General features: G+C 35.6%; 1 protein-coding gene across 2 annotated transcripts in view; it reads left to right on the forward strand.

Annotated features, from left to right (window-relative positions):
• Nucleotides 1-24341, forward strand: part of PALS1 (protein associated with LIN7 1, MAGUK family member) — a 73448-nt gene that overhangs the window by 3912 nt on the left and 45195 nt on the right. For both annotated transcript variants that reach the window (XM_043472324.1, XM_043472325.1), the window contains exon 2: nucleotides 19849-19928. The gene's annotated coding sequence lies outside the window, so the exon portion shown is untranslated. The remainder of the gene's footprint in view (nucleotides 1-19848; nucleotides 19929-24341) is intronic.

The following is a 24341-nucleotide window of genomic DNA, read 5'->3' on the forward strand; positions in this document are numbered from 1 at the left end:
ATTGATTAGCATCTCTTCTGTGCTTATTTGCCATCTGCATGTCTTTGGTGAAGTGTCCAAGTTCCAAATCTTTTTCCATTTTTAAATTTAATTTTCGTATTGTCTGATTTTTTTCTAGTCTTTGTCAGATATGTGGTTTGCAGAGAGTTTCTTCCAGTCTGTGACCTGCCTTTTCCTTCCTTCTCAGCTGTGTCTTTTGAAGTAAAGAAGTTTTAAATTTTGGTTAAGTGCAAAGTATCAGTATTTTCTTTTATGAGTCTCAGTTTTGGCATTGTATAAAGAACTCTTTGCCAAACCAGAATCACAAAGATTTTCTCCTCTGTCTTCTTCTGTAAATTATATATTTTACCTTTAGATCTGTGTTATACTTTTTAGTTACTTTTTGTGTAGAGGTGTAAGTTGAGTTTCATCTGTTTGTCCAGTTGTTCCCATGTCTGTTTGTGAAAAAGACTCTTCTCCATTGACTTGTCTTTGTCTCTTGGTCAAAAACCGTTTGACCACTTTTGTGTGGGTTCCTTTCTAGCCTCCTGTGTGTTCCATTGTTGTATTTGACTTTTTTTGTTTTCTGACAGTATCACAGTGTCTTGATTAATACAGCTTTAAAATTCAGTCTTGAGATCAGGTAATGTGAGTTCTATAACTTTTTTTTTTCAAAATTGTTTTAGCTATCTTAGTACTTCTGCCTACATTTTAGAATCAGCTTATTGCTATAAATATGTATACATTTTGCTAGGATTTTGCAGGTCAGGAAGCAACAGTTAGAACTGGACATGGAACAACAGACTGGTTCCAAACAGGAAAAGGAGCATGTCAAGCCTGTATATTGTCACTCTGCTTATTTAACATATGCAGAGTACATCATGAGAAACTGGATGTGGGCTGGATGAAGCACAAGCTGGAATCGAGATTGCTGGGAGAAACGTCAATAACCTCAGATAAGCAGATGACACCACCCTTATGGCAGAAAGTGAAGAAGAACTAAAGAGCCTCTTGATGAAAGTGAAAAAGGAGAGTGAAAAAGTTTGCTTAAAACTCAACATTCAGAAGACTAAGATCACGGCATCTGGTCCCATCATTTCATGGCAAATAGATGGGGAAACAGTGTCAGACTTTATTTTTTTTGGGCTCCAAAATCACTGCAGATGGTGACTGCAGCCATGAAATTAAAAGATGCTTGCTCCTTGGAAGAAAAGTTATGACCAACCTAGACAGCATATTAAAAAGCAGAGACATTACTTTGCCAAAAAGGTCCATCTAGTCGAAGCTATGGTTTTTCCAGTAGTCATATATGGATGTGAGAGGTGGACCATAAAGAAAGCTGAGCGCCAAAGAGTTGATGCTTTTGAACTGTGGTGTTGGAGAAGACTTGAGAGTCCCTTGGACTGCGGGAAGATCCAACCAGTCCATCCTAAAGGAAATCAGCCCTGAATATTCGTCGGAAGGACTGATGCTGAAGCTGAAACTCCGATACTTTGGCCACTTGATGCGAAGAGCTGACTCACTGGAAAAGACCCTGATGCTGGGAAAGACTGCGAGAGAAGGGGATGACAGAGGATGAGATGGTTGGATGGCATCACTGACTCAATGGACATGAGTCTGAGTAAATTCCGGGAGTTGGTGATGGACAGGGAGGCCTGGCGTGCTACATTCCATGGGGTCACAAAGAGTTGGACATGATTGAGTGACTGAACTGAACTGAGGATTATGAGATTGTTGTAGATTAGTTTGATAATTGACATCTTAACAAAATAGAGTTTTCCAATCTATGAACATGTTGTTTCTATTTAGGTCTTTTATTTCTTTCATGAGTGTTTTGTAGTTTTCAACATGTAGATCCTGCAAATGTTTTATTAGTTCTATACCTAAGTATTTCAGTTTTTTAGTCCTATTGCAAATGTCATTTTTAACACCTTGTCTTTCCAGTTGACCATTGCTAGTATGTAGAAATGCAATCAGTTTTTATATGTTGCCTTTGTATTCTGAGTTTTTATTAAATTCATTTATAACTTCTAGGAGCTTTTTCCTGTAGATATCTTGGAATTTGTCTAAGGAGGCAGTCGTGTCATTTATGAATAGAGAAACCTACCTTCCTTTCCTGTATGTCTTTTTTCCCTTGACTTTTTGCAGTGTCTAGGACTTCCAGTGATTAGTAGGGTTGAAAAGGAACATCCTTGCCTTGTTCACAATCTTAGAGCATTCAGTCTTTCACCTTCAAAGTGTAATTAATGCTAGATGTAAGTCCTTTTGTAGATTCTCTAAATCAGATTAAGGAAATTTCCTTCTGTTCTGAGGTGGCTGAGAGTTTGAGGGGGGTTGTTTGTTTGTGTTTTTAATTATGAATCGATGTTGAATTTTGTCAGATGCCTTTCTGCATCTATTGAGGTGACCATTTGAATTTTTTTAATTTGTTAATATGGTGAGTTACACTGATTAATTTTTCAATGTTGATGTGGCCTTGTGTGTTTTTGGGAATAACTCCAGAGTTGTTGCAAACTAAATAATTTTGGGTTATTTTCCTTTGATATTGACATTTTCCTTAAAAATAAAGAGGAAACTGAATATAAGATTTTGTGAAAGTGTTTATAAAGTCAGCAAAATCAAGGTATTCATTAACAGTTATGTATATTTCATATGTTGTAGGACTTCTTGATCTATCTATACTGGAGTTTATAGACTGTACTTTACCACTATAGGACTCCTGTTTAAAATTACTAAATGAAGAAAGAAAATGTTTATAACACTGTAATCAAGCATTTCCTCATGCTTAATTTAAGCAAATTGTTTAAGTGTATTTGGATAGTGAAGTATATTTTGAGTGAAGATAAAATTATTTAATTGGGAGATTTTTTGCTTGGAATGAAAGCACTGGGAATTGCACATACCATGGGGGTGGGGTGGGGTGGGAAGAAAGCTCCTTCAACACGAGAAAATCAACTATAGACCTTCGAGTAATCACATAAATGTTTGGTTTGATCCAAGTGTAATGAATTCAGTGAATATATTAAAAAGTGTGAAGTCAAGTATAAACTACTTAAAATACCAGGCTCTGTTTTGCTACACTGAAGATGTTCTTCTTGAAAAAATGTAGGTACATAGTAAAAAGATACATGTTTATTAAATATGTTTTAATATGGTGAATTGTGAGGTTTTTCCTCCATCAGTTCCTACTCCAGAAGACAGTTTAATTGTTAAGAATGAAGTGTCATGGGAAATTCCCTGGCAGGCTAGTACTCTGCACTTCCCCTGCAGGAGGAGGCACAGGTTCCATCCCTGGTCGGGGTACTGAGACCCCAAACGGAGATCCCATACCTTACCATCTTCCCTTCAAAACAAATAACAAGGGTTCAGTAACTTCATAATCCAGCTGTTTAATTTTATCATTTTTATAAATTTGAGCTTATCATGATTTAAACATAAAGTTTCAAGCAATTTCTCATGTAATTTTGAAGTTCCTTCTTTTCTTAAGTTAACAGTTGTCTCAAAGATGCTAAACATTGAAGTTTTGAGGCCTCTGAGGTTCTTTGCATTTTTGATAATTTAAGACAGGGGTTGGCAAATTTCTGTAAAAGGCCAGGTAGTAAATATTTTAAGCTTTGCAGATTATACCAGTTCTGTTGCAGGTACCCAACTCTGCTGTTACAGTGCAAAGATGGCCAAATGAATCTGTTTTCCAGTAAAACTTTGTTTATAAAAACAAGGTATGCCTTATTTGGCCTGTGGGCTTAATTTGCCTATTTTGATTTTGGGCAAAAGTCAGCAGGAAAAATGAAAATAATTATAGTAATGTAGCAGAAAGACTTTAGGTTCAGCTGAGTTGGAAGGTTAGTCAGTGCTCTAATTCCCAGCCACGCCTTCATTTTCCTTATCTTTAACAGGTTGCCTTCTAGCAAGATGATTGAAAAAGATAAAATAGGGTATGGAAGGTACTGAGCAAAATATTCTGACATGTAGTAGATACTTAATAAGTATTTGCTTCCACAACCACGCCATTTTATGTTATTTTACAGTGTGTAGTTGTCCAAATATTAGAAATTATGGTTGTATTTATATTTCTAGCTAAATTATCTTTTGAATTATGCTTATTGGACATGTAAATTGTAACTGTTTGGCTTCACAGTAGTATCAGAAGCTTCACATGAAAAAATCGAGAGTTTGTGTTAAAATATAATTTATTTTGAGGATTTTACATTGTCACAAAAAATGTTTGATAATGTCACTTAAAATGCATTATTTTGATATGACCTAAGAAGTAGGTTTTCTGTATATTGAGTGCTTCAGAAGTGCCTGTAAGATTGTATATATTTAAATTAATTGACTGACTCCTGTGAGTGAAGTGAACTGGGTGCTCTGCTAGGATTTGGTTGTACTTTAAAAGTACTTATATTTAGGTGCTCATTTTTGTGTAATGTTTGGGACATAAGGGATGCTTTAGAAAGTTTTTCTTTCTTTCTGAATTTCTGTCCAGATAGAGCTGGATTTGAAATTTTAACTCCCCTCACCCCTCCAAAAAAAAAAAATGAGTGCTTTTTGGCAGATCAGAGGCAGAGATGCCACATATGTGGCTGTTGGATTAATTTTGCTCCAGTAGTTAGTGGCAGGACTGGGTTTGGACCTCATGTACCAGATTATCTTTGTAGTACTGATTTCATTGCTCTGTTGTGTGGTTTGTTAGCTCTGTTATTATCTGCCTCTGGACTCCCAGAAATTGTTTTCTTGTCCCATGTTCTCCATTTTCCCCTTACAGCTTAAGCAGAAGCTGTTGCAAAGTCTTATCAAATTTTACTAAGAAAACTTTATATTATTGTTTAATCACAGTTACAGCTTATAATGCAATTGTATTATGCTTAGTATGAAAGAAAAGTGTTTTTAAGCAGATTTTTAAAATTCAGCTTTATATTGATTATGTTATCTGTATGATACTTATGAATGAGTTGGTTTTTCTTTGGTCTACAAGTAATCATTATAACTAGTTTATTCAGAAGATTATAGGTAAATACTGAATATTTATAATGTGAAGACTTTGGGTGGGATATAAGGAAGTATTAGATGAAGTCACTGCCCTCAAAGGCCTGGCTTTGAAGTAAGTATGGATAGTCCCTTAGAGACTAAGTTGGATTAAGAGAATTTATTAGTTGTTTGAAATGGACTGAATCACGGAATTGCTTAAATAATATGCAAATAAATTATAGGGTTCCTTTTATAGTGTTGCAGACTTATAACTTTTTAAAAATTATTTATCAAGGTTTGTTTAACTGCGTTACTGTTGGTAAGTTGTTTCTAACTTTTGGTTATTATGAGTAAATGTTACCATGAATGTTGCTGTAAGTTTAGTTTATGAAGGTGCATGTGAACACGTGTTTCTCGGGAGCTCTGTTCTGTAGTATAGAGGCCACTAGCCACATGTGACTATTTAAATTTGGATTAACTAAAATTAAGAGTTCAGTTCTTCAGTTACACATGCCACATTTCAAGTGCTTGTTAGCCATATATGGCCAGTGTGGCTATGTTATTACTGCACAATGCAGATACAGAACATTTTCATTATTGCATATAACTGTCAGGGCACTCAAGGAAATTGTATCGTGAACCCCACAGTTAAACCTCTGGCCAGGTGATTTATCTGAGGACTATACAAATAAGCAAATAAGCTGCAGACATTTTTCAAAATAATGATTCACTTACAAGTAATCAGTAGATACCTAAGAGTTTATGAACAGAAATTTGGTGGTTCTTTGTAGTCATCTTAAAGGGACAGTGTTCTTTTTATATTTTACTCTTTTCTACTTTATTTCTTACCCTTATACTTTATGCCTTATCCTTTTATATTTCAATTTTATAGTGAGAATAGTATTTAATTTGGCTGAATCACAGTACTTTTTCCTTTCCCCTAACCCTATCCAGAACTGTATCCTTTGTCCCATCTCTTAGTATGTCATCCTTTATATATAGTTCTAAACATTAACAACTTTGTGAACAAATAGAGGTTCAGAGAGATTATTTTATCCTGATTCCTGTTGTAACTGATAGCAGGTGTTTGAACTCAGTTTATTTTTCTCCAAAGCCCTTGGATTTTTCTACTTTGTATTTTAGCCTGCCTTTAGACTTACCTTGTTTAACCCTGTCTTTTTGGTAAGATTAGAATCTTTTTTTTAGGAAAGACATCTTTAATTTAGTATTTAAATTGTACTTGAATTAAAGTGAAGAACTTTGAACCTGTAAATTGTAAGCTCCTTAAGGGTAGGGGCTACGTCTTTTTATTTTAGTATCTCACTGCTTAATATGGCACGTAGTGGATGGATGTTATCAGTTTGCACTTTTTAATCATTTACTTATTAAACCTTACCCTTACTTGTAAGTTTCATCCCAGAGACTGTTCTAACCTAGTCACCTCCTGTAGCCTGAGAGAATTTGAGATTCAGAACAGTTCCGTTTATTCGGTATTGACCATAAATGTGTTTATTGATGGATGGGGGTGGTGGTGTCTAACTTTCACACGTTCTTAATTAGCTTTCTTTACAAATATTAGATGTGAATGGATGAATTATGGGCTTTTCTGATAGACATCGTACTTACAAACCTTGCACTGATTAAGTACTCATACTGTGGAATCAGCTTGGTGCTGAAATACCTTCTTGACTTGTGTGTGACTGGGCAGGTTAACCTGTGAAAATCTGATTCCTTCTCTGCAGAATGGGGTTGTACTTGTGCCTGATTCAGAGGTTGTAGGGAAGGAAACACCTTTTTCTCTTTCCTCCTAGGTTCTTTGTCTGGGGCTCTGCAAATTAAACTGACAGAAGGCAAGAGTAAAAGAAGAAATGGTTTATCACTTATGCATATGGAGGGCTACAGAGGAAGGAATTGGAGACCACAGTAACAATGAGTCTGAGCGATAAATTGTGGCATAGAGACAAGACAAAGGAGAGAGGCTTTTTAGGGCCTGCAGATCGTGGGAATGTAAATATGTAGGGGCAACTAGTGGAATATAAAGATTATTTTAGTCAGGTTTGTTATGCAGATTTATGTCAGTGTTATCTGCATTGATAAGAGTCAACTCCGAGTATTGAGTTCCTCTTTCTGGTACTTTTACAAATGAAAATTCATGTTACCTTTAAAAAGGGAAATTTATGCTCTGCTTTTTAAGTCTGATAGGGGAAGGCAGTTTTTTTCTGTTGTATGCTCTTTTTTAATTGCCTTATCTCAAAATAACCGTTTTGCCAAAAATGTCACCTTTTGAAGTGGAATATTCAGATCCCCTCAGAGTCTTATTTTGAGGATTAATTGAAATGATGTATTAAGAATGATTAGCATAGTACCTGGTATATACATTAAGCACTTCATAAATGCTTATCCATAAATAAGAGAAAGAATACAAATCTGTTTTATGATACTTACATGGACTAGCAATGAACTGTATTATGTTTTCATAGATATATTTTGAATAGTTTGTGTGATTATCAATAATTTGATTATGCAGTTTTGTAGGAATGGTGTGAATTGGTTATCATAGACTGAGTCAGTGATGGATAATTGTAATTTTGTGTTGAGGAGTAAAGCTTTTTTTATCTCTGAAATAATAGTGAAAGTTAGCCGGGGGGAAAACAATTTGTTACTCTATTTATAAACAGCTTACGTATGTAGTGAGATCAAGTTCTGCTCAGCTTTACTAGTTTCTCTTATTGACTCTCAAGCATTAGTCAAGGATATTTTTCACTAGGTCATTTTTACTACACTTTAAAATAGGCTTAAAAAGTTAGCATAGTTTCTAGGGTTGAGTTTCATTATGGGGATTTAAAATTTTATGTCTAGAAAGCATTTGTTTAATTTTACTCATGTTAGAGTGCTTGAATTAGTGTTTTGTTTACTTTTTTTCCTTTTGTGTAATGGAAGCCTTTCATATATGCCTTGGGTCTTATACTCTTTCCCATTTATACAAGTTTTCTTAGGATGCTCTTCTACAGGTAATTCCTGAAGCATTTTCTGCAGTTGTAGTGCAGCACTTACAAATAGCATTGAAGTTCTGTAGAGGGTTTGTTTGTTTGCTTGTACACTTATACTTGTTTTTCCTACTGGAATTCAAGTTCCTTAAGAATTTAGACACTGCCTTAGCAATCTTCTTGCCAGTGACTATCCCAAGTTTTTGTACCAAATGAGTACTTAACATTGTTGAATGGATGTATAGTTTAGTAACCTTTTATAACTGTAGGATTTCTGTACATTAATCTTTCAGATTGACCATTCATTCTTATTTCTTATAATATCCTCTTTATGTTTTACTGCCTTCTAAGACTGGTCAAAATCAAAACATTACTCATATCCTCAGTCACCAATTCTATAGTGCTAAAAGTTCAGTGGATTCTAAACTTGGTGACATTTGTATCCTCATCAGTCTTCTTCCTTTTCAAATTTGCCTTTCCTGTTTTGATAACATAACTTCTGGTCCTGAAAGTGTTCTCTATGGATTATTAATTTTAGTCAGTTTTCTTGTTCTGATAATTCTGAAATGATTATTTGGTATTCGTTCAATGACAGTGCAGATTTTTTTTTTAATTGCCAGTTGTTGAACTGCATACCAATAAACCATCTAGGTAGAGATAATCATCTACTAATTTGCTGACCTTTGGAGTCTTTCTTTTTTTCCCTCTAGTAAACTATAAAACACTTGAGGTCAAAAGTTGGTATATCTTAACAGTGCACTTTTAGAGACCTGCAACTTGTGATACATGGGTTTCAGGGAAAGAAACTGACTAAAATGATTGACAACCTAAAATTAAAGGGGAAGGAGAAAATCTTTATAAAATAAGCATACAAATAAGCACCTAGAAAAAAAAACATTAACCCTGTGAGTTTGGTAATTAGGATTCTTTGAGTTTGTGATTGTGTATTATTAATATGATGAAAGATGAACTTGACTTACTATATTATAAAGTGTTAGTAGTCTGTTTTGGAATTTTTCTTTGAACTAATGCTGTTACTCCTTTGGTAAACTTGTCTCCTGTCATTTTTAAATTACGGATGTAATGTGTTCATTTTTGTGTGGTAGAAGAAGTCCTGACTTCTGAAGAGTTTTAATGATTGCTTAAGTGATTTATTTATAAATTTCTTATTGTTGCATTGTTTATAAACTTGTTTAGGATCTTAGGGATAATGTTTTGATTCCTTCTATTTGCTTAATTGTTCTAGAACTCTTGAAAGGGCTTTGGTGCTTCTGCTAATGTTTTGTACTTTAAGAAGGTAGTTGTAATTTTAAAAGTCACTATTTTTTCTTTCAAAAAAGTGTTATCTGTGTGGTTTTCCCCCCCTCAAATTATAAAAGTAACACATTTTTTGTCAGTGTTTTGTAAGGTGTCCAAATTGTACAGGAAGTAAAACCTGATAAATAAGTTATCCTTATTTTTCAGAGATACTAAGTGAAAACAATATTCCGTGCATTTTTCTGGACTTTTTGTGAATAACTTTATAAAACGTTTTTATGTACATTTATAAAAATGTGATGATATGTATGTGTGTGTTTGTCACTCAGTCGTGTCTGACTCTTTGCAACCTCATGGACTGTAGTCTGCTAGGCTCCTCTGTCTATGGGATTTTCTAGGCAAGAATACTGAGTTGGTTGGCATTTCCTTCTCCAGGGGATCTTCCCAGCCCAGGGATCGAACCTGGGTCTCCTGCAATGCAGGCAGGTTCTTTACCATTTGAGCCACCAGGGAAGCCCCTGGGTGATATTGAAGTACCATTAATTAACTCACTTGCTTTTTTTATTCCATGTCAGTAGCTACATTAAAAAAAATCTGAAATAAACAGGTGACATTCTTTTTTTTTCTTTCTTTTTTCTTTTTTTGTCACATTTGTGCAGCTTGCGTGATCTCAGTTCCTCCACCAGTGATGGGCCACGGCAGTTAACACCTGGAATTCTAACCACTAGACCACCAGGGGACTCTCTTAATAGTATATTCTGTTTAACACAATGTCTAAAAAATTACCATCTCTGCATGTATTAAATGCAAAAAATAATGAAATGTTTTGTATTTGTTTTTCCCCCCATGAAAGTGTGTGAAAGTGTTAGTCACTACGTTGTGTCCAACTCTCTGCACCAGTGTTCAGCCCAGTCCACCAGGCTCCCCTGTCCATGGAGTTCTCCAGGCACGAATATGGGAGTGGGTGGCCATTCCCTTCTCCAGGGGATCTTCCCAACCCAGGGACTGAACCTGGGTCTTCCTGCCTTGCAGTCAGGTTCTTTACCAGTTGAGCCACCAGGGAAACCCATTTTTCCCCCATGCTGAGTCTTTAAAATCTAGTGCATGTTTTATACTGATGACACATCTCAATTAGAATGATAGACTTTCATTAGAAATACTTAATCTATATTTAGATTTTTAAAATTTTATAGTTGAAAAAGTAGAGTAACATACCCAAATTGTTCCTAACATACTCTATAGGATAAATTTCTAGAAAAGGAATTGTTAGTGAAGGTTTATTTAAAATTTTTGGTATTTGTTGTTGTTCAGCTGCTCAATCATGTCCGACTCTTTGTGACCCCCTTAGACTGCAGCATGCCTGGCTTCCCTGTCCTTCACTATCTGCCGGAGCTTGCTCAAACTCATGTCCATCAAGTCGATGATGCCAGCCAATCATCTCATCCTCTGTCATCCCCTTCTCCTGCCTTCAATCTTTCCCAGCGTCAGGGTGTTTTCTAATGAGTCGACTCTTGGCATCAGGTGGCCAAAGTATTGAAGCTTCGGCTTTAGCCTCGTTCTTTCCAATGAATACTCAGGGTTGATTTCCTTTAGAATCGGCTGGTTTGATCTCCTTGCAGTCCAAGGGACTCTCAAGAGTCTTCTCCAACACCACAGTTCAAAAGCATCAGTTTTTTGGTGCTCAGCCTTCTTTATGGTCCAGCTCTCACATCCATACGTGACTGCTGGAAAAACCATACCTTTGACTATGTGGACCTCTGTTGGCAAGGTGATGTGTCTGCTTTTTAATACACTGTCTAGGTGTGTCATAGTTTTCTTCCAAGGAGCAAGTGTCTTTTAATTTCATGGCTGAAGTCACCGTCTGCAAGGATTTTGGAGCCCAAGAAAATAAAGTCTATCACTGTTTCTATTGTTTCCCCCTCCATTTACCATGAGGTGATGGTAGCAGATGACATACAGCAGTGAAGTTAAATGAAGCAGTCAAGCGAGAAAAGATGAATTTCCCATAATCATGTTTTAAAGGTAAAAGAATGATGTAAATGGGTTTTTTTGTTGTTGTTGTTTTAAAGGAAGCCTGTAGTCAGTATGGTATTGTTTTACAGAGACAGCTAACTTAGCCACATGAAGGTTCACTTATCTAGCTTTTAGTTCCTGTTCTGTTAACTTCTAGCTCTGAAACTTAGCTTACAGTGCTTGCATATCTTCTGGGAAATGGGGATATCTGACTTGCTCAAATTTCAGGGTACCTGTGGAGATCAAATGAAATAATGTGCTTGAATTACTATAAAAACTGAAAAGCTTTACAAATAAACGTGGAAAATGTGAATATGTAAATCACTTACAAATTTTCATTTCTGGCCTTTGAATCCCTGTCTAGCAGTTAACAGCAAGACAGAATTCCCATTCTAAATGCAGTACTTCTAAAATGCAATTTATTGTCTTTCCAGTTCTCTCCTCTCCTTTTTTTCCATGGGAAAAAAACCTTATTCTCTGAGTTTTCCTATTTTAAGGTCCTGTAATTTCTGCCAGGTTCAACTATCATGCTCAGTATTACAGAATTGTATTTGGTCCCTGGTCTCCAAAGCCAGTCAGATCATCCTTTATTATAAGCATTGTTTGAAATTATCCCTTTCCTTCTGCTATTTCCTTTATCCTCCCATGCATAAAGTACTAAAACATTGTCTCTATTGACTGCTTTACTTACATTCCTCTTAATCAACTGGTTACAGTGTAAAGAAGATTTAACTTTCTAAAAACTTCTTTGTTACCAATTCTGTTTAAATTCCAAAACCCATAGTTTCCCATTGCTTGCAGGAGAAAATTCCAGCAATTTAGTTTGCATTTAGAGTCTATTCTGGCTTTATCTTCTATCTCTTACACTGGCTCTGTTCCTTATCAGAGACTGTTCTTGTTCTCCCAACTAGGCCTTATATATTCTTGATTGGTAGCAATATTACTGAAAAGCCACATTGCAAGTAATTTTATCCCACAAGTTTAAAAATCCATTTCTAGTCAGTTTGAAAATGTTGTAAGTTGTCTTTTGTTCTAATTTCTTTTTTAAGAAATTTACTAACCTTTTGGATGCATTTAATCTTTCATTACCCAGTAGTTGAAGGTGATAATGGGGCAGTTCAAGTAACCAACCATTTGATATCTTTGATACTGTTTGGCTTTTAACCAGTTCTTACTATGAGTCTGTGGTCTTAAATATCTCCTAAGACCTTCAACCTTGTGTTTGATATAAGCAAATGGAGAATTTTCACACTGGGGGGAAAATAAAAACTATAATACTTTTCACTTAAGAATATTACATGATATATAGGGAGCTTAGTATCGTCTGGTTAAAAGAAAAAAAAAGATTTGTTATTCCTCCACCAGTTCTTAATATTGCAAGATATTAATGGGCTATGACGTTTTGCCTCTTCTGCCATATTCACCTGATCTCTCACCTACTGACTTCCACTTCTTCAAGCATCTCAACGACTTTTTCCAGGGAAAACTCTTCCACAACCAGCAGGAGACAAAAAAATGCTTTCCAAGAGTTCATTGAATCCCGAAGCATGGATTTTTACACTACAGGAATAAGCAAACTTATTTCTTGTTGGCAAAAATGTGTTGATTTTAATGGGTCCTATTTTGATGAATAAAGATGTGTTTAAGCCTAGTTAGGATTTAAAATTCACGGTATGAAACCACAGTTATTTTTTGCACCAACCTAATACCTCCTATCACCATCACTGCTACTCAAATTCATATAAGTAATCATTCTACTTTTGTCCTCTGTAAAATACCATCTGAGGATGTTGTAAGGAATATATGATACAAAGAACTTGAAACCATGTGTTCAAGAGTGCATGTTATAACTGTTGAATGTTTATTCTTTTTTCTGGCTGCACTAGGTCTTCTTCTTGCACAGTCTTTCTCTACAGAGCAGGGGCTACTTTTTTGCTTTGGTGCACAGGCTTCTTGTTGCTGACATGGGCACTCGGGCAGGTAGGCTCAGTAGTTGTGGCACACAGTAGCTGTGGCTCCGCAACATATGGGATCTTTTTGGACCAAGGATCGAACCTGTGTCCCCTGCATTGGTAGGTGGATTTTTAACCACTGGACCACCAAGGAAGTCCCATTGAATATTTATTTTGAGGTGCTCCTTGGGCAAAATACTTTGCTTCTTTAAACCTGTTTTCTCTTTTGTCGTTGGGTATAACGCTAATACTTACACTTGGATACTTTTTTGAGGATTAGCTGTATAAAGTATGGTAGCACAGTGTTCAGGACACAGACTTAGTAAATACTATTTGACTATTAAATGTTTTGTCTATACATTTTTTTAAAACAGTTCTAGTTTTTGTTTTTGATCACAGTGCACAACATGTGGGATCTTAGTTTTCTGACGAGGGATCCCTAACCCACGCTGCTGGCTTTGAAAGCATAGTCCTAACCACTGTGGAACGCCAGGAAAGTCCCCATCTATACATTTTTTTAGTCTTGCTTGGGCCACTTTTAATGTAAGTATTTATCATTTTGTATGCGTGTTTAGTCTCTCTGGCCAGATTGTAATCATGTGATGGTGGTGGAGGTGGTGGAATGTAGTATATGCTGGAATATATTATTAAAACTGTATTTGCACTGCCATTCAGGTTTTAGTATGCAATACAAGGCAATTTATTTGGCAGTAGTTTTTATTACATTTAATGAGCTCTTTCCATTCACTGCCAAGATGACCCTTGAAATAAATCTTTCCCTGAACATTTTGAAAAACAGTAGATTAGATGACATTAAGTATCTTTCAGCCTCCATATTTATTTAGAAACTAACAGTACTTGAAAAAGAGTTTTGTCTTGGAAGTCTGAGAAGCTTAATGAAAATTATTGAATGAGTGAATGCCTCAGTTTTGGGTTAGTAATTGCTTGGTTTAATTCAGGGACTTTTAAAGTGAAACTGTTAGTCATTCAGTTGTGTCCAACTCTTTGTAACCCCATGGACTGTAGCCCACCAGGCTCCTATGTCCGTGAAATTCTCCAGGCAAGGATACTGGAGTGGATAGCCATTCCTTTCTCCAGGAAGTCTTCCCGACCCAGGGATTGCGCCCTGGTCTTCCACAATGCAGGCAGATTCTCTACTCTCTGAGCCACCAGGGAAGCCCCAGAGTCTCTCAACTTTGGTATTATTGACATATTTTGTGCTGGATCATTCTTGGCAGGGGGGTGCTATCTTGTGCATGTTTAGCAACATATCCCTAGCCTCTGCTACGTAGATGCCAAAAGCACCCCTCAACCCAGTCCTGACAGTGAATATATCTAGACGTTGTCAGAATCCTGGTGGGGACAGGTGGGAGGCAGAATCACCTGTGATGGAGAGCCCCAGTGATCCAAAACTGTTTAAATCTAGTCTTTTATTTGTAAAAGACTTTATAAGTCAGTCTTTGGTAAACTTTGGCAAATCAATATTTTAGGATACAGATATTTAACAAATTACAAATGCAGCGGTATTTTTTCCATGTTGTCTTGTAATTTTTAATCTCAAGGCAATTGTGTGGCCTAAAATTACAGGCTAAGAATAGGAGCTTGAAAACTAAAATCTTTTCTGTTTCTGATATCTTTTATATGCAGCTTTTGCCAAGAATGTTTAAAGCTGCTAAGTCTTTGAAAGTTTTCATTTGAGAAAGATGTGTCTTCTAAGCTATTGACATTGCCCTGTTGATACCCAGTTAAATTGAACAGGAATCCTATCTTTTTTTTTTTGTCTGTGAGAGCAGTTCACTTCAAGTACCTTTAAACTGTATGTTACTCCTGCCTCCCTTTGAAATCTTTACTCATTTAATTTCTACTTTGAGGATATTTTTCAAATGAATTTTGCTTGGGTTCTGACGCATTTAATAGTACATTCTAAATAAAGTAGTTTTAAAACTGTGAGGATAGCAGTGGCTTCTTTGGAATGCAGTTCTCTGGATGATAAATAAAGGTTCCTTAATCTGAAACCTAAACCATGAATTAGGTAGAATTTTAGAAATTCCCTTATTATAGGACTTGTCAGAAGTTCCATTAAAAAATAAACCCAGGATATTTGCATTTGATCTATTTCTTAAGGAACTTGGTTAGTCAGCTGTATAAATGCTTTGCTGCTGTAAAGGTTTTTTTACATTGTACTTCATGAATTAAGCTTACTTCAAATATATTATTTTTATTTTAAAATTTATTTTAAAAGTATGTTTAGTTCTTCATAAAGAATAATTGGGAAAAGTAGTGTTTCAGTTAAATGTTTGGTGAATTTATATATTTTTGCTTAAATTGTTGTTGGTAGTAATTTCTGAGTTAATGTTTTTCATGAGTAGCCAAGTAGCCAACATACAGTTGACCCTTGAACAACACAGGTTTGAACTGTGCAGGTTCATGTGTAGGTGGATTTTTTTCAGTAGTAAATACTACAGTGCTACAGGGTTCATAGTTGGTTGAATCCATGAATGGAGAACTGTGGATATGGAGAAATCACCTGTATGGAGAACCTCCTATAAGTTATACATTTTCCACTGCACAGAAGGTTGGTGTCACTGTACCCTGTGTCATTCAGGGATCATTACTATTTGAGTTTTGAATTGTATTTAGTTTTACATATAGCTAAGTTTCTTCTCTGTGACGATGATGCACAGGGCATTCATTGTTGGAAACTAAAATCTGTGCATTGAGTTAAACATTTATTGATGAAATAGGATTTTTTATGTGATGTCAGTATATGAGTTGGTCTTTTTAAAAAATTGGTTTTGTTAGCCGATCACCAGCCCAGGTTGGATGCATGAGTCAAGTGCTCAGGGCTGGTGCTCTGGGAAGACCCAGAGGGATGGGATGGAGAGGGAGGTGGGGCGGGGGGGCATCGGGAAGGGGAACACATGTAAATCCATGGCTGATTCATGTCAATGTACGGCAAAAACCACTACAGTATTGTAAAGTATTGCAATTTTATTGCAACTGATAAAAATAAATGGGGAAAAAAATAAATAAAATTCATACCCCCCCAAAAAATCACAAAAAATTGGTTTTGTTAAGATACCATTTACATGTAATAAGATGCAGTTTTAAATGTATTATTTAAAATCAGCTCAGTAAGTGTAATACATTAAAATTCATTAATTTTATGTGTTCAATTTGAATTTTGAAAACAACTTTTTTAAGATATAACGTTCTATAAAATCCACATGCTTTATAAGTACAGTTTGAGTTTCATTAAATCTATATCATGTAGGGGTCACTGAAATCTAGTTTTATTACACTTCCATGCCATGAGAAAGTTCCCTCATCTCCTATCACAGCCAGTTTCTGTGGCCACCCTCAGCTGCAGGAAGCCACCAAAATGCTTTTCTAACAGCACTAATTTTTCCTTTCCTAGAAATTTCATACGAATGGAATCATCTAGTATGTACTCTTGTATTTGGCATTATATTTTTGAGGCCATCCATGTTATTAAGTAAGTAAACTCACTCAGTCGTGTCCGACTCTTTGCGACCCCATGGACTGTAGCCTACCAGGCTCCTTTGTCCATGGGATTTTCCAGGCAAGGGTACTGGAGTGGGTTGCTGTTTCCTTCTCCAGGGGATTACTGAATAGTATTCCATTTTTTTAAATTTATCCTTTCATCAGCTGAAGGACATTTGAATTGTGTCCAGTTTTAAGCTATCATTATTAATAATGCCTTTATGAATATCCCATATAGATCTTTCTTTTTTTTACAAATAAAAGTATGTATTTCTCATATGGAATCACTGGATTATATATCATAAGTATATGTTTAACTTTTTAAGAAATTGTCAAACTGATCACCAGTTCATGTTCTTACCAGTATGAGGGTTTCAGTTTCGCCACATCCTCTCCAAAGCTTACTGTTGTCAATCTTAAATTTTAGTGATTTTATTGTGTTTGTAATAGTGGTGGTTTAGTCACTAAGTCGTGTCTGACTCTTGTAATCCACGGACTATAGCCTGCTAGGCTCCTCTGTCCAAGGGATTTTCCAGGTAACAGTACTGGAGTAACCACTCCAGTGGTTACTGGAGCCATTTCCTTCTCCAGGAGATCTTTCCAACCGCGGGATTGAACCTGGATCTCCTGCACTGCAGGCAGATTCTTTACCAACTTGAGCTTCCAGGGAAGTCCTATTTGTAATGGTATTTCGTTGTATTATTTAACAGCTTTATTGAGCTATGATTTGGATACCATGTATATATAATTCATCCAATTCAAGTGTACAGTTCAGTGGCTTTGCATATATTCAGAATTCTGTGATCATTACCACAGTCAGTTCTAGAACATTTTCATCACCCCTCGAAAGAAACCTGCATCCCTTAGCCATTCTCTCCCATCTCACACACACACACCAGCTCTCGGCAGTCACTAATCTACTTTCTGTCTCTCTAGATTTGCCTATTCTAGATATTTCATAAATGAAATCATATAGTCCTTGGTCCTTTCTGACTGGCTTCTTTCACTTCTGTTTTCAGAGTTCATCAGTGTTGTAGCATGTATCAGTACTTTTTATTGCTCAGTAATACTTCATTTTGGATACACTATCCATTTATCAGTTGATGGGCATTTGGATTTTTTTCTCTACTTTTGGGTATTAATACTCCTGTAAACATTTTTGTACAGGGTTTTCGTATGACCATATATTTCATTTCTCTTGGTTGTATACCTGGAAGTGGAATTGCTTTATGTTTAGCCTTTTGAGAAATTGCCAGACTGTTTTATAGTGTAACTGTTGCATTTGACATTCCCAACAGAAGTGTATGAGTTTTAGCACTTCTTTTTTTTTTAAATTTTAGCCATCCTAGTGGGTGTTTTGGTGTCTCATGGTTTTGATTTCCTTTTCTCTGATGACTAGTAATGTTGAATATCTTTTTATGCATACATTTAATAAAGCCATTTGTATATCTTCTTTGGAGAACTGTCTATTCAGGGGCTCTTCCCACTTTAAAATCAGACAGTCTTTTTACTATAGAGTTGTGTTTGTTATATATTCCAGATAAAAGTCCTGAATCAAATAAATGATTTGCAAATATTTTCTCCTTTTGTGTACACATTGTTCACATTCTTCATGGTGTCCTTTGAAGCACGAGGTTTTAAATTTTGATGAAATCTAATTTATCTGTTTTCCTTTTGTTGCTTGTACTTTTGATTTGTCTTAAGAAACCATTGCCTAATCAAGGTCATGAAGATTTATGCCTAAATTAAGTTTTATAGAGTTCTTATGTGTGTGTTTTTGACCCATTTTGAGTTAATTTTTGTATATGGTATAAGGTAAGAGTCCAATTAATTCTTTTGCATGTGGATGTCTGGATATCTAGTTTTCCTAGTGTTATTAAGAGACCATTTTTTTAATGTTTTCTTCCCCCCATTTAATTTGTCTTGGTACTCTTGTTGAATTGCCTGTAAATGTTGGAGATTATTCTGGTCTCTTAAATTCTGTTCCATTGATTTCTGTCTATCCTATGCCAGTATCTCATTGTGGTTTTATTGGCATAACTAATGATGTTGAATATTTTTCCAAATGTTTGTTGTTACTGTTTGTATGTCTTTGGTGGTCAAATCTTTTGCCTCTTTTAAACAATTACATCATTTGACTCGCAGAGTTGTAAGAGTATTTATAGTGAATATAAATATTTTGCAAGTATTTCTTGTTTTTTTTATAGCTTGCCTTTTCATTTTCGTAACAGTATCTTTTAGTGGCATATTTGGGGGTGGCATATTCTGCCACTCTTCAGTGGATTCTGAAAACCTTGTGGAATCAACAGATCTTGGCAACTGATTAGAACATCTTGGAGATAGTCATATAATTAACAATAGTAGGGAAGAAGTTGAGGTCAGTTTAGGATATATTGAAATTGAGATTCCTGATGACATCCATGTAAAAATGTACTTTCTGTTCCCTCAACTTGGAACCTTTTATTTCTGGATATTCCCACAGCTGACTTTTTTTTTTTTTTTGGTCATTCAAGTCTCAGCTGAGTTATCGCTTCCTAAAATAGACCTTTCCTGACCATCTTATCTAATGTTGCACCTTCCAAACATCATTCCAAACATGTCTATTACATAACCCAATTTTACTTTCTCTGTACTCCTTTCTCTGAAGTCATCTTACTGTGTATTGGCTTTTTGTTCTATGTTATCCTATCAAAATATAATCTTCCATTAGGATAGAATCCTCTGTCTTGGTCTTCAATGTGGCGTTAACATTTCCCCCTCTGAATTAACTGTGGTTCCTTTCTGTCAAATTCTTTTTGGATCCTAAACTTCTCATTTTCTTGGCCTTATGAAACCATTTATAAAGTTTAAAATTGATCCAGAAGTTGTAGTTAAAACAGAGAAAGAAATCCCTTAAACTGCATTTTTGTTTGAGCCTTACCTAGAGATAAAAAAAAAGTCACTAAAAATAATCTACAGAAGGGTCATGCCCTTTTTCTTTCTCATCATTGACTTCAGGTAATTTACATAGATTTTAATTGATGTTCATTAGTGATGGGTGTGTGTGCATTTTTATTGCTTTATACTGAGAAATCCTAGTTATCTGGAAACAGAATTGGATATCATATTGAATTAATTTTTCTGTCCTTTCCCTCTCTCTAAAAGATTCTGCAGACTTTTACACTTGATTGTCTCTTTTCTTTTTACAGAGTAAGAAAGTCTGAGTTTTGTGAAAAAATCAGAAAAGAACTAAGAAGATAGTCGACAAGAACTTTCCGATTTGCATAATGTAAGTTCTTTTCACTATTCTTGGCCTGAATTTTGTGTTAGCTGACAAAGCTGTTTCTATGGAAACAAATAGTGCAACTTCTGAGAATGTCAGAGGAATGCTGATCACTTAAAATGAGACTTTCCAGCTGCTGGTCAAAGGGCATTACTCCTAGGAGAAGGGGAGGAAGGATGAATTAAAAAAAATATCTGGAGTTCTAGATGCTAGTGTAGACCAAGTATGTTTATACCCATGAAGTATATATTTTACATTTCCCTCTGCCTAAAAGTTAGGATACTGATTATATAGGAACTCATCTTCTTATAGCAGTTCAGGTTTCCTGGCTCTCATACGAGTGGTTTTGTTTCTTGGTTTCTTGGTATGGAGTTTTCAGTGGGCCTGTATCCCTCAGGCTATTTCAGGCCCCCCATTCTCAATCATTTGTACTTACTGAAACTTACTTAGCTTCTTTTTACCCCCTTCTTCTGTATTCAATTCACATAAGCAGAGCCCTTTTTCTCTCTCGCTAGTTTGAAGTTAGCATTGAAATTGCTTTGGCCTGTGAGCCTGAAAATTCATTTTCTTCTTTTGTGGAATACATAAAGAGAGTTGTTTTATTTATTTATTTTTTTTCTTTCTACACCCCCTCGCCGCGACCCGCCCGCCCCAGTCCCACGAGGTGGGATGTATAAGTTGGGATTCTGATGAGGATTTGAAATGTGAGCCTTCAAGGCATTTTTGAAACAATTAATTTATAATTAGAGGATAGAGAAGAGAGGGATACTCTTTACGGCCAGCAGCTTGTAACTACATTAACTGCATAAGGCAGTCTTTTATTTACATACAAGGAGGTAATTCTCTAGTTCAGTCATTTACCTGCCTCCAAATCCAAATCGTCAAACAAAAGACTGTTTTTTCTTTTTTGAGAATGAGAGTATAATTCCTTTGGATTGGTACTCTTTCATTGTTTATTTTTATGTGTTGACTGCATAAATGAGCTAGAATATTCGTGGTTTGTCTTTAAAAATTATAATGATCTTTAATTTTAAAACTATGGGACACAGCATAATGTTTCTTTGATTCTGGAAGAATCTGTCTTGTACCTCATGAATTAACTCATGAGCATTATTATTAAGTCTTGGAGTTTTGGTACTGTGAGATCATTATTTAATTGAGGTGATCTGGAAAATTTTCTTGAAATAGTGGCTTGTGGTAGATCTTGAAAGTAGAACATGAAAGGAGAAGCAGTTCTTATTTCTTAGTTCATAAGATGTTTGGACAGGAAGAGAAAGATGTGGGATAGGCAGGCACAAGTGAAGAAGCTAACTTAGAAGACTTGCACAGGGAAGTAGTAAAAGATAGAAAGTTGGGATTTTACCTTGTGAGTTTGGATTCTATTCTCTAGGCAATATGAAAGCCATCAGATGTTCTGAACATAGGAATAGTTTATTCATATGCCTAATTATGTGTTTATCCCTTACTAGTTATCAGGACTATACAGATCAGTAAGACAGATCCCTGCTGATTAGATCATTTACCTGTATGACATATAGTCACCTTGAAATTGTGTCTAAATCAAAACCTGTAATACCCTTTGATTTTTCTCCTCCTCTCTCTAATTCCCTTCTCTTGAATTCTCCATCTTGGTTAATGACATTGCTGTCCACCTAACGACCCAAAGATAGCGTCCATGAAATCATATTGCCTGGTTCATATTCTGAAACCTGCAGTTTGCTAGGTCGGCAGTGTCACAGATCCAGAGATGAGTCAGCATAATTCCTGACTTCCAAAGGTTTCTAGTCTGGTGGGGCAGACAGACAGATACAGACTGCTGTAATTGAGTTTGATCAAAGTTGTGATAGGGATTGAGAGGAGGCACATATCCAATGTGGAAAACTACGAAAATCCAGAGGAGAATGTATGTGAGTTGAGGCTTAAAAGTAGACAAGGATTAGGTGCTAGACAGTCTGGTTCCAGAGCCTGTACTCTTAAATGCTGTGCTGCCTTGGGTAACTGGGGAGATATAGTGGCATTAATTAGAGTTGAGAATGGAGGAAAAGGATCAAGGAGTATAGAGATTAAAGGGAAATATAAGTTTAGTTCTGGACACATTAATTTCTAGATTCCTGTGGGAAATTTTGGTAGATAAACTAATGGGCAGGATTCTGTCTCTATAGCTTTAGTACCTCAAGCAGGGGTAAGTGCTCAATTAAATTTATGTTAAAATCACCCCTCTTTTTTCAATCTTTGATGGCTTTCTTACTGCCTTGAGATTAAAGACTTATATTTAAGACTTTTTGTAAGTTGGACCCAGTCAAATTTTCCCGCCAGTATTCTCTTGTGCAAACTGACCGCTATAATTCAACTAGCTTTGTTTATGCTTTCCCCAAACTTTATATTTTTCTGTCTTTGGTTCATATGGCCTCTTTTCTTACTCTTTCATCCTGTCCTCAAGGCCTACTTCAGTCCCCGTTCCTCATTTATAAAATAGCATATTTGGACCTACTTTTAGTGTTGTAGCAAGGACTGAGTGAGTGAGTACTGTGTAAAGTGCTTCCAGTAGTGTATGGCATAGAATATGAGCTCAGTAAATGTAGTTGTTCATACTACTACTACTACTACTGCTGCTATTGCATCCTTCTTCTCGTCTTTTTGCCCTGCTGTATGTAATATAAACACCAAGTTTTAGTAATTCTGTAACCTATATAATCTCTTTAATATAGCTTTTTTCATTCTAACTGTCTTAGTTTAGGACCCCATTTCTTACAGTTGCCCTCAAATTGGTCTCATTGCCACCCTTCAGTCTATCCTGTAGCCTTCTACCAGAGTGATATTTATCTAAAAGTGAGTGTGATCATGTTATCCCCTCCTTTAAATCTTAACAATAATTCTTACTACTTTCAGGGTAAAGGTCGGAGTCTTTAGCTGTTACCCTTTTCCATCTGGCCCCCTGCCTGCCTTTCTAGTTTTATCATTGTTCATGTATGGTATATTCCCATTGTCCCATCCAGACATTTTGCATTCTTTCCTACTTATACAGGTGCCACATTCTCTTGCTCTTCCTTCCTTTTGGTCTTATGAGTCCCTCTGCCTGGAACAGATTGTTCTATCTGGCTAATCTTTAATCTTTTTTTTTTTTTTTTTAATGCTGCTGGAAGAGAGTGTCCTTATGTTGTGAGATTTGCTGTGTCTCTTTATCACAGACTAAATTTTAGAGTCCATCATCTATGCATCATCTATGAATTTATGACATTTCTAAGTTTAGTTGAACAGATACCTGATGGACAGTTTCTATATGACATGTATTGTGTTAAGCCCAAGGAATTTATAAAAATAAGACATGAATGACCCATTTGTAACAAATTGAAAATCTAATGAGAAATTGACTGGGAAGAATAATCATTCATTTTCTTTGCTGTCTCTCTGATGGACTATGAACACTCTAAGGGAAATGACCAAAATGGAGATTTAAGTGGATTGTTACCAGGTTGCAGAAACTTTCCTGAGAGTAAAAGACTAGATCCAGGTAGACAAGCAGGATCATAGTCCAAGCATTAGAACTTTGACTGAAATTACCTGGCCTAATTTCTCTTGCATAATTATGATTTCATATAGTGAATATGGATACAGTCTTATAAACCTTAGTTTTTAAGCTAAGTTTTAATTTTAAATAATTTTTGTAGATAAGCATATGTATAAGTAAAATATTCTATTGTTTGATTTTTAATATCCTGTAAATGTTGTAAATAGAGAAAGTTGAAAGTTTTAATTTTCTGGAAGTATATATACTCCTAAATTTTTTAAAGTTAAATACAGCAATACAGTGATTCCTACATAAATTTCTGTTTACTTGTAATGAAAATATTGATTAAGTTAAATTTGTATTTGTATATGGTCAGTATTACAGGGCTTCTCTAGTGGCTCAGCCATAAAGAATCCACCTGCTAATGCAGGAGACACGGGTTCAGTCCCTGGGTCCAGAAGATCCCCTGGAGAAGGAAATGGCAACCCACTCCAGGATTCTTGCCTGGAAAATCCCATGGACAGAGGAGCTTGGTGGACTACAGTCAATGGGATGCAAGAGTTGGACATGACTTAGTGTCCAATAATCAATATTCAATAATCCAATGTTAATATTAATCCAATATTCAATAATCCAATAATAATCCAATAATCAATATAGTGTCCAATAAACAATAATCAATATTACAAAACTTAAGAATTATCTAACATTCTGATAGCTCTCATTTTTAATGAAAAAGAAGGCAAGTTAATGATAAATAAGGTATTTATATGTAGATCACATAAATAGAGAAACTAAAATTTGGATGGAAGACAGAAAAATCTACCAGAATTCTTGTGAAGATGTAATTTTTGTGGTTCATGTAGCTTTCACCTATTAAATATTTTCCTGATTGTTGGTCTGGTGGTTTT

This window comes from Cervus canadensis, chromosome 6 (assembly GCF_019320065.1).
Source record: "Cervus canadensis isolate Bull #8, Minnesota chromosome 6, ASM1932006v1, whole genome shotgun sequence".
NCBI lineage: Eukaryota > Metazoa > Chordata > Mammalia > Artiodactyla > Cervidae > Cervus > Cervus canadensis.